Source organism: Protopterus annectens, chromosome 8.part0, assembly GCF_019279795.1.
Source record: "Protopterus annectens isolate FY-2018-M chromosome 8.part0, PAN1.0, whole genome shotgun sequence".
Lineage (NCBI taxonomy): Eukaryota > Metazoa > Chordata > Ceratodontiformes > Protopteridae > Protopterus > Protopterus annectens.
The window spans coordinates 1,394,266,508-1,394,281,280 of NC_056741.1; the positions used below are offsets into that span (position 1 = coordinate 1,394,266,508).

General features: G+C 40.0%; 1 protein-coding gene across 2 annotated transcripts in view; it reads left to right on the forward strand.

The window, feature by feature from the left end:
- TBCEL (tubulin folding cofactor E like) overlaps positions 1–14,773 on the forward strand; it is a 730,316-nt gene that overhangs the window by 413,542 nt on the left and 302,001 nt on the right. The gene's annotated exons all lie outside the window — the stretch shown is intronic.

Genomic DNA, 14,773 nt, shown 5'->3' on the forward strand with positions numbered 1-14,773 from the left:
ATATATTCATTACATTTTCTTCTGTCTCTTTTGTATTACTATATGTAGTATAACCTATTGGTGGTGGTCTCTTTTTTCCATGGACTAACTTCCTTTACCATATACTTTCTTAATACATTTATGTATATAACACTGTCTAGATTCCTTTCCTAGATCTATCCAAATGCTCGTGTGATTCTGCAGTTACTTCATTTGGCACTATGCCTGGCATGTTTATCTGCTTGGGCATATATTCTGTACTCTGAATCCTGTATTAATCTGAGTTGCATGACCTTATGCTATGCCTCTGAATCTGGAAGGCCCAAACTATCCTATTCTTTTGTCATTATTAATTTGCTTCATTGCACTTTTCTCTTTTATTAACCTCAAAAAATTCCTTAATTTCCTTATTGATATTTTTCCATACCTGACCTCTTGGATGATGCATATGAGCCTGCCCTACATAAAGAAGGAGCAGACCCAAAAGCATCTTCATCTCTTGAATCTTATTATTATTGTACATAAATAATAGTTTACATATTTGAGCTCTTTCTTCCCACATTTCCTTAGATCCCATTTCAGCCACATTCCCAGGTATAGGTTCATAGGTTCATACTAGGCTATCTGCCCTGAGGCAATTATAAGCCTAGCCCGATTCTGTATGGCTTACGCCACCCCTTGATTTGAGTATACTGTGCCCTTTTTAAGGTTTAGTTTACTGTGCCTCTGTCTAATAGTGACATGGGAGTAATCCCTGGGACAAACCTACGATCCCCCATCCACCTATCGAGATTCTTCTTGAAGAGATTCAGTGAGGTGCTCTGCCTCACATGAACTGGAATTCTATTCCAGAGCGAAGGGAGCCTCTGGGTTATGAACCTGTCCCTCCAGCAAGTTCTATTTATTTCTGTGCTGAGGTTCAAGTCCCTCGAGCATGTGGCTCTAAGGGATTTAGATTTACTGAGGTGGAGCATGTCCATTAATTCTGGATTTGACATAGCTTTGTATGTCAGGCACAGATCGCCTCAAAGTAGGCGGTATGCAACTGAGTAGAGCTGGAGTTTTTTTAACCGAGCAGCATATGTCATCTGTTTGAGACCCTTGATCCTCTTGGTGAGATACTTTTGGGGTCTTTCTAATTGCTGCAGGTGTCGGGTAAGGTACATCCCAAAAGGGGCATTGTATTCTATGATGGGCCTGATGAGGGATGAATAAAGGGGCACGATTACCTCTCTTGATCTAGATGTGAAACCCTTCGTGATGAGGTGGGCTATGTAGAAGGTCTTTCTAACCACTTTGGCAATGTGGTTTTCAAAGGAGAGATTGCTATCAACTTGGGTCCCCAGGTCCCTAATAACTTTCTCTGTACTTAATGGGTTTCCGCCTATGTGGTAATTTGTGGGCACATTGTTTTTGCCAAAGGGTATAACTATACATTTTTTGGCATTTAGCTTTAAACCATGGCGCTGGCACCAGTTATCTGTCTCTGTGAGACCTCTTTGAAGGATGTTTGTGTCAGCTGGAGAGTTGATTATGGCGCCCAGTTTGCAGTCGTCTGCGAACTTTATTTATTTTATTTTACATTTGTTAACCGGGAGAGTCCGACTGGATACATGTCCATTTTCAGCAGAGGCCCGGGGAGAAAAGCTCCAGGTACGTAACAGACATATGAACATTGTTAATGCAAAAAAGGAAGATAGTTGAGTTCTAAATACAATATAAAGATACATCACATCTTGGGAAAAAAATAACAGCAGCATATAAAAAAAAACATAGGTCAGTTACAAAGGCGAGGTGCCTTGTTAAAAAGTGGTTAAGGATAGTGAGGTGTAAGAGAAGGGTAAATGATAGTGGTTAATCAGGTTTGGAACAGGGACATTGCCAGAGAGTATTGAGATGGGGTTTAAGCTTTTTTTGAATTGTAGGAGTGAAGGTTCTGAGGTGAGCATGGTCGGTAGGGAGTTCCACATTTTACCTACAAAGTTTGAGAATAGGGAATCCCCAGCAGAATTATTGGCTTTGGTAGTTTGAGCTAAGATCTTATTGGAGGAGCGTAAAGATTGCAGGTTAATATAGGGGTGAATGATGTTTTTCAGAGCTGGTGTTTTCTCTGAGTGATACAGTATCTGGTGAGCCATTTTGAGTTGGTTGAAATGGAGTTGGCTGGAAAACTCTAACCACCCTAGTTGCTTCAAGTTAGTGCAGTGGTGCGTTCTAAACGTGGAATTTGTGGCAAATCTAGCTATGTGATTGTAACAAGAAGCAAGTTTGTTAAGGGTTGTCTTGTTTAGGTTTGTAAAGAGGGGGGAGGCATAGAAAAGAGTTGATAGTAGGTGTGTGCTGGCAATTGTAATTTTAGCGCGAGGAGTGAGAAAGTGTTTTACTTGGTGAACCATAGTCCTCCCACGTTTGCCTGTACCTCGGAAAAGTATATACCGAACAAGAGTGGTCCCAGGACAGAACCCTGTGGGACACCACTTGTGACTGGTTTCGAGTCTGACATGGCTCCAGCAACTCTCACTCTGTGGGTTCTGTCTTTGAGCCAGTTTGCGACCCATCTTGTGACATAGGGGTCTATATTTAAGCTGGATAGCTTATCTATGATGCCCGAGTGCGGTATTGTGTCAGATGCCTTTGCAAGGTCCAGATAGGCTGTGTGGTCTACCTTTCCTTCATCTATGGCTTTGGTAACTGTTTCAAAGAAGTCAACCAGGTTCAAAAGGCAGGATCTGCCCTTGACAAAGCCGAACTGGGTAGGATCTAGTGTCTGTAGGTCCCCAATGTCTTTGTTTATGAGCTCCATGATGATCCTCTCATGTCTTGAAGTTTGTTTTTAGAGTTCCGTTGTAGTATGTATTTTTAATTTGGATTTAGGGGTTTCTTTTTGTATAATAAATGTATTGTGCTTGACATTTGCAATAGTGTGTAGTTGCAATGGAGCAATAGTCAACTTTTCTATAGTCAGTTGTTTCTGATCAACTGTATGTGGGTAGATTAGTCTGTCAGTTGATATTTGATGATAAACTTCTCTCTCTCTCTCTATATGTATATATATATATATGTATATATGTGTGTGTGTATGTGTGCGCACACCTATATTATATATATATATTATACATACAGAGAAATGCAAACAAATATGTGTTTGATTTCATTGACTTTAAGAAAGTTGATATGTGCACTGTCAATCATAGTCTAGTGAACCTCAGGAGTGAGCTTTAACATGGATCCTGTAGTGGGGCTTGTCCTGTTCTCCTAGCTCCTCACAGTGAAATAATTGGATTTTGATAGATAGTCATTAGCACAGCATGAGTGAACCATGAACTGGAACTGCTTGACCATAGGAACTGCACACACACACACACAAAAATATATCTGCAGTGGACACTGATAAATAGCTTAATAAAAACATCTTTCTGTTGATGGATTATTGCTATCCTGTCTACATCATTGGGAATTTATCACCATTTTGTTTGCGTCATTAGTTAAGGAAATGCCATCTAAATTTATTGAAGGCACTCACAAAATACGCTTAAGTGACTCTTCAAAAAATCAGTTCTGCCATCTTAAATAGTCTACCTAGAAAAGAAACAAAAGTTAAAATAAACATGGGACTTCACTTAATCAGTTGGAAGACATCATTACCATTGAACCAGATCAGTTCTACATATCTCAACGATTAAACTAATTAAAATGTTAGTAAGCTGTAAAGCTATCAAACTCTATTATAGTCTTCCCCATACTACTAAAATAACGTAACATAAAAATGGCACCTGTAGTAAAAAAGTAGAAATGCACCTCAGAGCTATAATAGAGTACCATTTAGAAAACATGCCATGCATAAAAAAAAAGTATGAAAAGTGTTTAAAATCCTATTGAGCATAAAGTTTATGCAGTTATCCCAGGTTATTAAATTGAGTAGGAAACTGTAATTCACATTTTAGAAATGGGGAAAAGCAAACAAAAAAAAAGAATATATGGGGAATTGGTTTATTAATAAATGAAATGTCTTGTACTTTAGGATTAGGAAACTCTGTTCAGAGCTAGTACCATCACTTATTCTCTTAGACTGCAGTACAAGATATTTCATGTGTTACATGCCTGACTACACCACATAAATGTGTGTTTATAAACATACACATGCATGTGTGTATGTTGTTGTGTCTTTCGGCTTTTCCCGGTTAGGGGTCGCCACAGCGGAACTCCGGTCCGTTAATGATTGGTAGTTGATTTTTACGTGCCGAGTTACCAGCCCTGACGCACAACCTTCAACGAAGGTACACCCATTCACGCATGTCTCCACGCAGAAGACACTCTAGCTGAGAACCGGACAGCGTCTTATTGTGAGGCGACAATGCTACCGCAGCTCCACCACCGCGGTACCATGTGTGTATACATATATAAAATATATACAGTACGTGTAGGTATATGACTCTTCATCGAGAGACATCTAGTCAGAAACTGATTTAATGAAAAAAAGACATCAACTCTTTATGCATTGAACAAAAAGCAAAAAAAATAAATAAATAAATAAATAACAGTGTTTTTATAGAGGCTAGGGCTATCCTTCACCACCTCATCTCATATCAATAGTAATAATAAGCTTGTCTGTTTTCTTGACTTGCTGTATTCGACAGGCATAAATATAATCTTGTTAGCTGAATTAGCATAGTTTGTATATTTTCTTTTGATTAAGACATGGGTGTAGAGTTCAATAAAAACACATGTATATTATAATTAATTAAATAAATAAAAATGAAGGCACCTTAGTCTAGAATTGGAGATAGACTTCCATGCATTTCTAACTAAGCCACACACAGCCTACAGTTTCCTTGCTCATTTGGGCAATTTATAATGTATTACCTCACTTCCCCAGGAAAAAAGAAGATTTTGATCATTTTATTTCCACGCAATACATAAATCCAGTTTTACTGTCCTGCCTTCTTTGACACTCATGCCTGACTGTCACAGTTTTCCTACACAGTCCATCCACCTCTTTGGTGGATGCCCTCATTTTCTCTTCTTCCTGTGTGTCCTAAATCTTCTTCACCAGATTGTCTTCTGCTTTCCTGCACATGTACCTGAACCACTGTAATCTGTTCTGTTTGACCTTTCCTGCAGTTGGAGCTACATTGGCTTCTGCTCTTATGTCCTCATTTCTTTGTCTATCCCAGAGTGTACATCCTACCATATGTCTCAGGCAGTTCATCTCCATCACCTCAAGCTTCCTCAACTCTCTGCCTTTATTACCCAAGTTTCTGTACCATACATTGATAACTGGCTGCACCATTGTTTTGTACACCTTACTTTTCAGCTTCTTTGGCATTCTTCTGTCATGTACTACACCCGACATTCTGTGCCATTTGGCTGTAGCCCCTCTGATTCTAGCTCTGACCTCTTCATTAAGACTTCCCTTCTCCTCAGCTACCTTTCTGAGGTACTTGAAGCTGCTAATTTGTTTCACTATTTTCCCTTCTGTCTCAATTTTCAGCTTCTTCTGAATTCCACCATTTGCTGCCATTACAACTGCCTTATCTGTATTCAGTTTTAATCCCATGTGCCCTCAGTTTTGCATTCCATTCCCCTGTCCTTTGCTGAAGTTCTTGCTCAGAGTCTGCCTGTAATGCCACATAGTCTGCATACAGCAACATTGTTGATCTGTTTCCTTTGACCTGTTTGCTAATGTAGTCCATCACCAGCAGTGTGAACAGCAGTAGGCTTAGAGTTGAACCTTGGTGCACACTCGCTCTCACTGGGAACCTGTCTTTGAGATCAAAACTGTTCTTATTTAAGTCATTGTTTCCTTGTATGTAGCCTGCAGTAATTCTGCCAATGTTTCTGGGACTTCGAACAACCACATGTATGCCCAAATCAGCTTTCTTGGGACCTTGTTATATGCTTTCTCCAAGTCTAGGAATGCACTGTTGGATCCTTTCCTCATGTTTAGCTTCTTCTCAACTGTCTGTCTCACTGCAAACATTGGGTTAGTTGTGCTGTATCCTGATCTGAATCCAAACTGCTCATCTCCTATCGTACTTTCTACTACTCTGCATATTTTTTTTATTGATCACCCTCTCCAGAACTTTCATGCAATGTGAGAGTTGTTTGATACCTCCATACTGCTCACAGTTGTGAATATCTCCTTTTATTCTTGAACACTGGCACTAGTATGCCTATTCTCCAGTTATCTGAGGTATGCCTTTCTCTCCACATGAGTACCATTAGGAGCCATTTCTCCCCTATCACACCCAGCATCTGTATCATATCTACTGTGACCTGCTGCTTTCCCTGACTTCATTTTCCTTAGTGTTGTTCTTTCTTATTCTGTAGTGGGCTCCTTCTCTTCACTCATTGTTGGCTGTGTCTGGGGTAGTACAGCTTCTGCGGGGTTTTCTTCATTCAAAAGCTGCTGGAAGTATTTCTTCCATCAGCCTTTGATGTCCTGTTGACTGATGAGCAGGTTGTTGCTGGCATCCTTTATGAAGGGTGTCTGACTATCTTCTTTATCATTCTGTCTTTGCTTGCAACCTGATATAGTTTCTTTGTGGCATCTACCAAGTCTTTTTACAAAAAGTGGCAGAGTGCCTCTGATACCTTGGTCTTTGACATTGCAACTGCTCTCTTAGCATCTTTGTTAGCCAACCCGTATTCCTTCTTAGCCTGGTCCATCTTTTCTACTTCCCACTTTTTCTTAAACTCTGCCCTTTCTTTTGATGACTTCCTTGACTTTGCCATTCCACCACCAGCTTTAATCATGTACCTTATTTCCATACCTGGCTTGGCTGCATATCTCCTCTGTGATCCCCCCACATGTTGTTTTGAGGCACTGCCATTCTTCTTTAACTCCAGTTGTTTCCACTGCTTTTTGAGGTGCTAGATCCCTTTAGTAATTCCTTAAACTGTTGTGCTTTCTCTCCAGTCAATTTCCAGGTCTTCAGCCTGGTCTCTGTTGACCTTAGAGCCTGCTCTGGCCACTGCTTTCAGCCGATTGTGGCAACCAATGGTTTATGTTGTGGGCTGTCTGTTTTACTGGGGATGACTTTGCAATCACTGATTCTACCCCAGTTCCCTTTCTTTACAAGGGGGAAGTCTGTGTGTCTTGACATGTTCATTATAGTCACCCATTATTAACACCGGTTCATGTTTTCCTGTTTTATCTAATAGGTCCTACAATTGCTGTGTGAATACACTCTTCCACATTATCACAATCTTGCTGTGGGGCATAGGCTGAGATTATGAATACTGCCCTGTCATTAGGCTGGAGTTGGATTGCCATGAGTCTGTCACTAATTATGATGACATTCATCACCCCTCACTGACTTCTGAAGTCTCTCCCTCACCGTAATTCCCATACCATTTCTTGTTCGCCATCCTTCTATGTAGTACACTCTGGATCCCAAGTCAAATGGCTTTGTTGCACTGCCTTTCCATCTTGTTTGCTGGATACATGGGATGCCCAGCCTCTTCCTTAGTATTATGTCATCCACTTATAGGTTCACAGGAGTTTACTAGGCTAATGGCTGAAGAACCCTTATAAGCCTAGCTAATATAACCCGATTTTATCCTACATATGGCCCTAGTGGAAGAGGATGGCATGGATTTGTGCCTATGCCTTGAGTATCTTACAGATTGTCCTAGTGCATAAGGGACATAGGAGCTACCCCAGGTGTGGATTTGTAATCCCCCTTCCATTGATCCAATTTCCATTTGAAAAGGGCCAAGGAAGGGCTCTGCCTAATGTGAATAGGAGGCCTGTTCCAAAAAAAGTGGGCAATCTCTGAGACACATATCTGTCTCTCAGCATGTTTTGTTTGAGTCGCGGACTAAGTTTAGATCCTAAATCGGGTGACCCTCTTTCTGTTTGATTTGCGAATGTGTAGCAGCTCCATCAGGACTGGATGTGTGAGTGCCTTGTAGGTTAGGCATAGGTCACCACTTAATAGTCAGTAGGAGACAGAATTAAGGGGTAGAGCTTTTAATCTGTCTGCTTAGGACATATTTACACCCTATATTTTCTTTGTGAGGAACCTCTTAGGTCACTTCAGCTGTTGTAAGTGCCTGGTCAAGTGTATGCAAAATTACTTATTTACTTAATTATTGGTCTAATGAGGACTGAGTACAGCTGGACTATAATTTCCTTCGATCTGGATGTCATACCTTTCCTTATAAGTTGTGCTACTTAGAAGGACTTCCTCATCACTGTGGACACATGGCTGTCAAAGTTAAGGATGCTATCAATTTGTGTACCTAGATCCTTCACCTTTTAACCTTCACCTTTTAGTTTACTCTTAGGAGTGTGCTATTGGTGTTGCAATTTGCAGGGGTATATGACTTCCCAAAGGATATGATAATGTGTTTTTTTGCATTTAATTTTAGGCCATGGTTCTGGCACCAGTCATTAGTCTAGACCCACCTGAAGGATATCTACATCATTGGGGGATTTAGTGATTGCCTCCAGGTTGCAGTCGTTAACAAACTTTGTCATCCGGAGGCCTTCCTCATTAGCTTTGACTTCAGAAAATTATATTCTGAACAGGAGTGGTCCCAGCACTGAGTCCTGTGGCACACCAATAGTAACCGGACTCTTCCTGGATCTGGATTCATCTACTTTACCCACGTGTGTCTTGTCCATGAGCCAGTTGACTATCCATCTGATGATGTAGGGATTTATGCCCAGTTTTGTGAGTTTGTTTATAATACATGAGGTAGGAATTATGTCAGATGCCTTGGCCAGGTCGAAGTAGGTGGTATCTATTGTTTTATCCTCATCCATGGCCTTAGTGACTTTCTCAAACAAATCTACCAGAGTCAGTCGGCATGACCTGCCTTTGACAAAGCTGAATTGGGTCGAGTCCAGTGTTTAGACATTTCCTGTGACATTATTTATCAAGTCCATGATTATTCTTTCCATGGCCTGACATATAAGACTAATCAAACCCATGGTCCTGTAATTTCCAGGGTCAGTAGATGGTCCCTCTTTATGCAGAGGGATGACTGTTGCTGTCCTCCACTCTATCGGGACAAAGCCAGTCTGGAGGCCATGGTTAATAGATATCCTAAAGTGCTTAATAAGTCCTGATGTAAGCTGTTTAAGTGGCAACCTGGTAAATCATCTGGCCCCATTGAAGCCATCTTTTTAGCTTTAGGGAGCGCAGTGGCAACCTGCTCTTTGGTGATAACTAGCTGAGGAGTGGTGGAAAATATTTCTTAGGGGAGAAACTGGGGTGATGGGGAGGTGAAATTTGAGCAGAATTTGTCGGCCAGCAGATTTGCTATATCTTCTCACTGAGTATAGGTGATGGCATCTACAACTAATACCGCACATTGTTGGTTGTTGCCCTTAAGACTACGGACATAACTGAAAAATGCCATTTAGATTATCCTTAGCTTTGGAGGTTATTTCTTTACCTTAAAATATGCTTTCAGAGTCTTGACTAGTTCACTGATTTGCTTGTTTAGACTAATGAGGGACATTATGCTTTGTTGTGCACATTCCCTCTTAATTCTTAACAAGCTTTTCTTTCATTTGCTGTACAGCCTGTTAATACTAGGGGTCCACCAGAGTGGCTTGTTTTTGCAGTTTGACCTGGGTTTATTTTGGTCTGGTACTGACATTTCTATCCAATTGTTTATATGGTCATACAGGGCTTTTGTGTATGCCTCTGCATAGGTTTCTGTGTTTTTCTGGATTTGGGGGAGCTTGGAAATAACCATGATGTCCCTTAATAGGGAGTAATTTACCTTAGAGAGGTTCTTTATGTTTATGGAATTAGGTGGGTGGGACTTCTTTGTGATCTGATCTTACCAGTGAGGACATTACATGGGCGGTGGTCAGCACTCCTCCATATTTGTGAGTACCACATTTAGGATATTTGTTCCCCTAGTTGGCATTTAAATTTAAAAAGTCAAAAAATCTTTTGGCCTGCATGTTAGTGGCCATGCATGCCTCCCAGTTAATAAATGGGCAGTTAAAATCACCCATGAGTATGGTACTGGGCTGGATGGTGAGTACTTCTAGTAACTTCAGGTTTGATGTATGGGTTTACTGGTTCATGGTGGAGGACCTGTGGCTAGCAAGAATATGGCAATGGATTTTTCCCATGGTTAGTTGGACATGGTGCTGATCAAGCATGTCGTATTATTTGACCAGCCTTAAGTTGTGCTTAGCCGTTATGTAGATGGCTGCACCTCTGCCTTTTGCATTCAGTGGGTGGTCAGAATGTATGAAAGGAAATTATAGCCATGTACTTCCAGAGTGGTTTCCATGGCTCTGAACTTTGTTTCAGTAACTGTACAGATGTCAGCATTCCCCAGGGTGAGGAGAGGTTCCAGGGAGTGCAGAGACTCCTTGCACTGAGCAGTAAAATCTTTACCTTGTCCTGAGTAGCTTTTATTATGTTGGAAGGTTTGTCTGTTTGGCCATGCCAAAAAAAGGCACTATTGGGTGGATAATGTTTTAGCCAATATTCAAAAGCCCAGAGGTGACAGTTGAAGACCATACCTGGCAAAGCAGCATGGCCTGCCAACTGTGTCTTCCCAGGCTGACAAGTATTGGACCCCTTTGGTATGACACCAGCAGCTAAGCCAATTGTTAAAGTCAATCATTGCTCAAGAATTTTGGACAAACTCAAAATAATGAACAAAATTCCCGGAGATGTGTGCCTTTTTTAAATATTACTCTAATTAGCTCAAAAAGCCAGCAGAACAGGTTTTATATCAGCAACATTATTTTTTAGAATAACAGTAATCCTCAAATACTTTGAGAGATTCAGTAAAACCAGAAATAGTTGAGTAGTATACTGCTGCTTGTAATACAGACATAGATAAAGCTCTTTTCCTCCTTTCAGTCATCTAGCAGTAAATGCCGTTAGTCTTCAGGAAATGCTGAGTTAACTGATACCTTTTCAGCTGCTAGCAACTCGTGACAACTCAGTAAACTAAGAGCCCTGTGTGACTTTTCTTTTTTTTTTTAAAAACAATACAGTTGCCAGGGAAACAGAAATGCATAAAATATTGTCGGTCATTGGACCCCCTTTGACTGTGACTAGCTCAAGGAAACTTATTTCTCATTGGCTGTATCACTTAGCCAATGAAAGAGTGGCATTTGAAGCAGTCTGCAGCCAAAGTAGAGCAGAGATGCAAGCTGTCTTTCAAATTCTGAAGTAGAAGTGGTTGAGAGGTATGCAGGTCATTATCAGTTATATTCTTTTTTAGGATTTTGCTATAGGCATGTAGTTTATAGACTTTAATGAGTATGCAGTTTCCATAATAAGGCATAGCTACCTGTTACTGGTTGCTAATGATGTTGAAAGACTTTTTTTTTTTTTTGCTTTTTCTAGGACCTTAAAAAGATTAAACATTTTTCTCATTTTGGGGTATAACACACACATCTCCACATTTTATGTTTCTTCATGTACTACAACATGATTTTGTTTTTTCACAGCACTTGTTTTACTTTCAGTTCATTGTATGCAGCATACGCAGGCTGATGTTTCTCATGTAAGTATTACCCCATACTCTGGGCTCCTGCAACCAAGAGTAGATGTTTGTCTCTGTCTATACCTCACAGGTTGTTGCAAGCACTTTCATGGATTTTTACTTAGATGCAAGAAAAAATGTACTCTTCAAATGACTCTCCTAGAAATGAGATAGTAGTGTTGTGTGAGGATTCTTACCTTAACAGAATTTTTTCACATGGGAAAACATTTGGACAATAAGACACTGTCAGTGGCTGAACAAGTAGTACTCTTGCCCTTGATGTTGCAAGATCAGAAGACTGTGTACTACTGCTACAAAATGCTTGGATGCATTCAGTAATGCAGACTGCTACTACAGCTGCCACACTTGAGGAGTCATCCTTTGGATGAAATGTTGAAGTAACCATAGTACCATCTACCTGCACTGTAAGCCAAATCTCATGGCACTTATTCATAAAAAAGTAGAGGTGTTTTAGTTAACCAAATTTCAGAAAATGCAGAATGGCAGTTATCAGTTCAACAAAACATGAAGAAAGCTGCAAAAGAAAGCTGCAAAAAGAAATCAACACAGAATAAACATAAAACATTACATTTTAACAAACAGAAACACGTTAAATTTCACCAGTTCAGACATATGCAACCATTTCAGGCTTTTGGTTTTATTTTATTTATTTATTTATGTTTAACTGGGTTAGAATACTGAACCTGTTGGACCATTTTTAGGTTCAGTTTGACAATTAACACAACTGAAGTTGCAATAAACATGCAGTTAAGTGATTTGATGAACTCCCTCTTCATTCTTCTACCTTCGTATTTAAAACTTTCTTGCATCCACTTCTGAAAAATGCCTACATGTTTGAAAATCTTTCTCTAACTGAATTTTGCAGTGAGTTATCATAATGATTACTGTAACTACATTCTCCTGTTTCAAAGTCCAAAGACTCAGCTACCAAAACTCAGTTTTTGTAACAACAAATATCAGAACCCAGAAAACATTTTGCATTCAAACGGAAAATGATTAGTAGTCTTGTACTTTGTATTCTTTATGAGCAAATCATTTTTTTCACTTCCATTATACTTTCTTATGTTATAAGAATTTTCACTTGAAGTTCTAAGTAGCTGTCTTGTATTTCATTCTTTCTTATGAGTAAAATACCCTGTTAATATTTTCTGTCTCAGTTATGCCAGCTCTGTACCACATTAAACCTATTGAATATTTCTTCTCACCAGAGTTGTCTGTGGTCATTCTTCATTTTAATAGCATTCTTTCACAGTAAACATTTTTATTGTATTCATATTGTAAAGTTCCTTTTATATTTCTTGTTACCTTTCTGTGTACAAGTTCATTATCAGCTATTGCTAAATTTCTGTGGCTTGCTGTTCAAATTTCCATTAGCTGACATGAATAACACCTCCAGTCTCCCTAAAAATAGGCAACAAGCTTAGTGGACTAAACTACTGAAAAAATAATAAAATAAAAAGTGCATCCATCTACCACTTTCTTTGAATTGGATTTGGACTAGGAATGTAATTTTGTCTGGCTCCTTGCAAGTGAGACTTAATCCGTGTATCATTATAACTGAAAATTATGTTTGTGCTGTATTTATAGTTTGAAGGTTTACGTAGTGCACATTTCTTGCTTAGAGTACAAATAGTGTTGTTCACCAGTATTACAGTAATGTGGGACTTCTCCCCACATATTAAATTGAAAACTTGTGTTGGACTTCAGTGGAGTATAATGGTGCCAAAAAACTTGCTGGAGATGCTATATTGCAGATGAGGCAGCCTAAATGTAAGAATTTCCTGCTGAGATTACTTCCTATTTCCTTTGTACAGATATACTGCCTTTATTATTACCCACTCTCACCTTAAAGGCACAGCCTGCAGACAAATTTAATGCTAATTCTACTCCAGAAATGGTCATTAAAATGATGCATATTCCAGAGCTTAATTAACCCCTTATGATCACCATGGAATATATCCTGGCTGTACTCTCTCAAACTAAAAAAAAAAAAAAAAAAAAACACTTACAGGGGTTCTGACATTTTACATGGATGCCTAATTAGCAGCAACAGACATGCCTTTATTGAACCCCCCTTCCTGCATGTGTTTAATTTAAGCCTAACCACAAGGTATATCCCTGATGTTTGGAAAACTAGTGATTCTTGCATGCCACAGGAATTAACTGACCATTAACCTAACTGTCCTAATGCATCTTATGCGACCTCTTAAACTATGATATTAAAAATCTCATGTAAATGGACCCGCAACAGTTTGGTTTTGTCAAGGGCAGATCATTTCTGGTAAATTTGGTAAACTTCTTTGAGAAGCTTACTGAGGCAGTGGACAGTTGCCATTTAGCCCATGCAGCATATCTCGATCTGGGCAAAGTCTTTGACTCTTGTACTCCATGCAGGCATTCTAAACAAGTTCAAAGAAATAAAGGTAGACCCTTTTTTGTGGTAAGATAGATTGCAAATTGAATGACCGATAGAACAAACACAACTGTGGTGGGTGCCACTTCAGATAGTAGGAAAGCATCCACTGGGGATGTCCTTCTGTTCATATGCTGCAGTATTCATCACATAAGGGAGTCCGCCTCTGGCTGACCCGTATGTCCAGCCAGTATCCAAAAACCTTCATGCTACTGCGAGGAACGTGCTACACCGCAATACATTATGCGTAAGTCGGCCATAAAGAGATGTCTGGTATAAAGTGGACATTGGCACACACCTACCTAAGAACTTTTCTGCTACCTGTCCGATCACCTACTGCAGACGCTCGCCAGATTTGTTGTGTTTGAGTTTTAGAAAAGTCTCCGTTGGGATTTTTTCTTATTAAAAATTTTTGCTGCTGCTTGTTGTTGGGTTAATGTCAGCTAGGAAAGGGGCAGGTGTCTGTGCGGAAGGCAGTTTCCACATAAAGATACCACAATGGAGGCCCCAAAGGAGTCTGCTGGCACATCTGTGAAGGAAAGGCAGTCATCCGATCAGGGTGAGAAGGCGGAACTCATGCTCATTATATCCAAATGCACTTGTGGCATAACACAGATCACGGTGCATAAAGATGTTCTTTCGGATATTGTCAAATGTTGGCCGACGTCCGGTCCATCCATATTCCATCACATAGAAGCCCCTAAAAAGAAAAAGACAAAGATTAAGCATGTGTCTCCTGCTGCCCCCTCAGCAGGCCCCTGACTGGGAAACCTTTTCTCAGAGTCTCTTCAGTGCCTTTATGGCCCTTCGCTAACCTCCCTTCTTCTATTCCTCTGCAGCCCTTATCTCTTACCACATCCTTTAAAAGGACATCTGTGGACA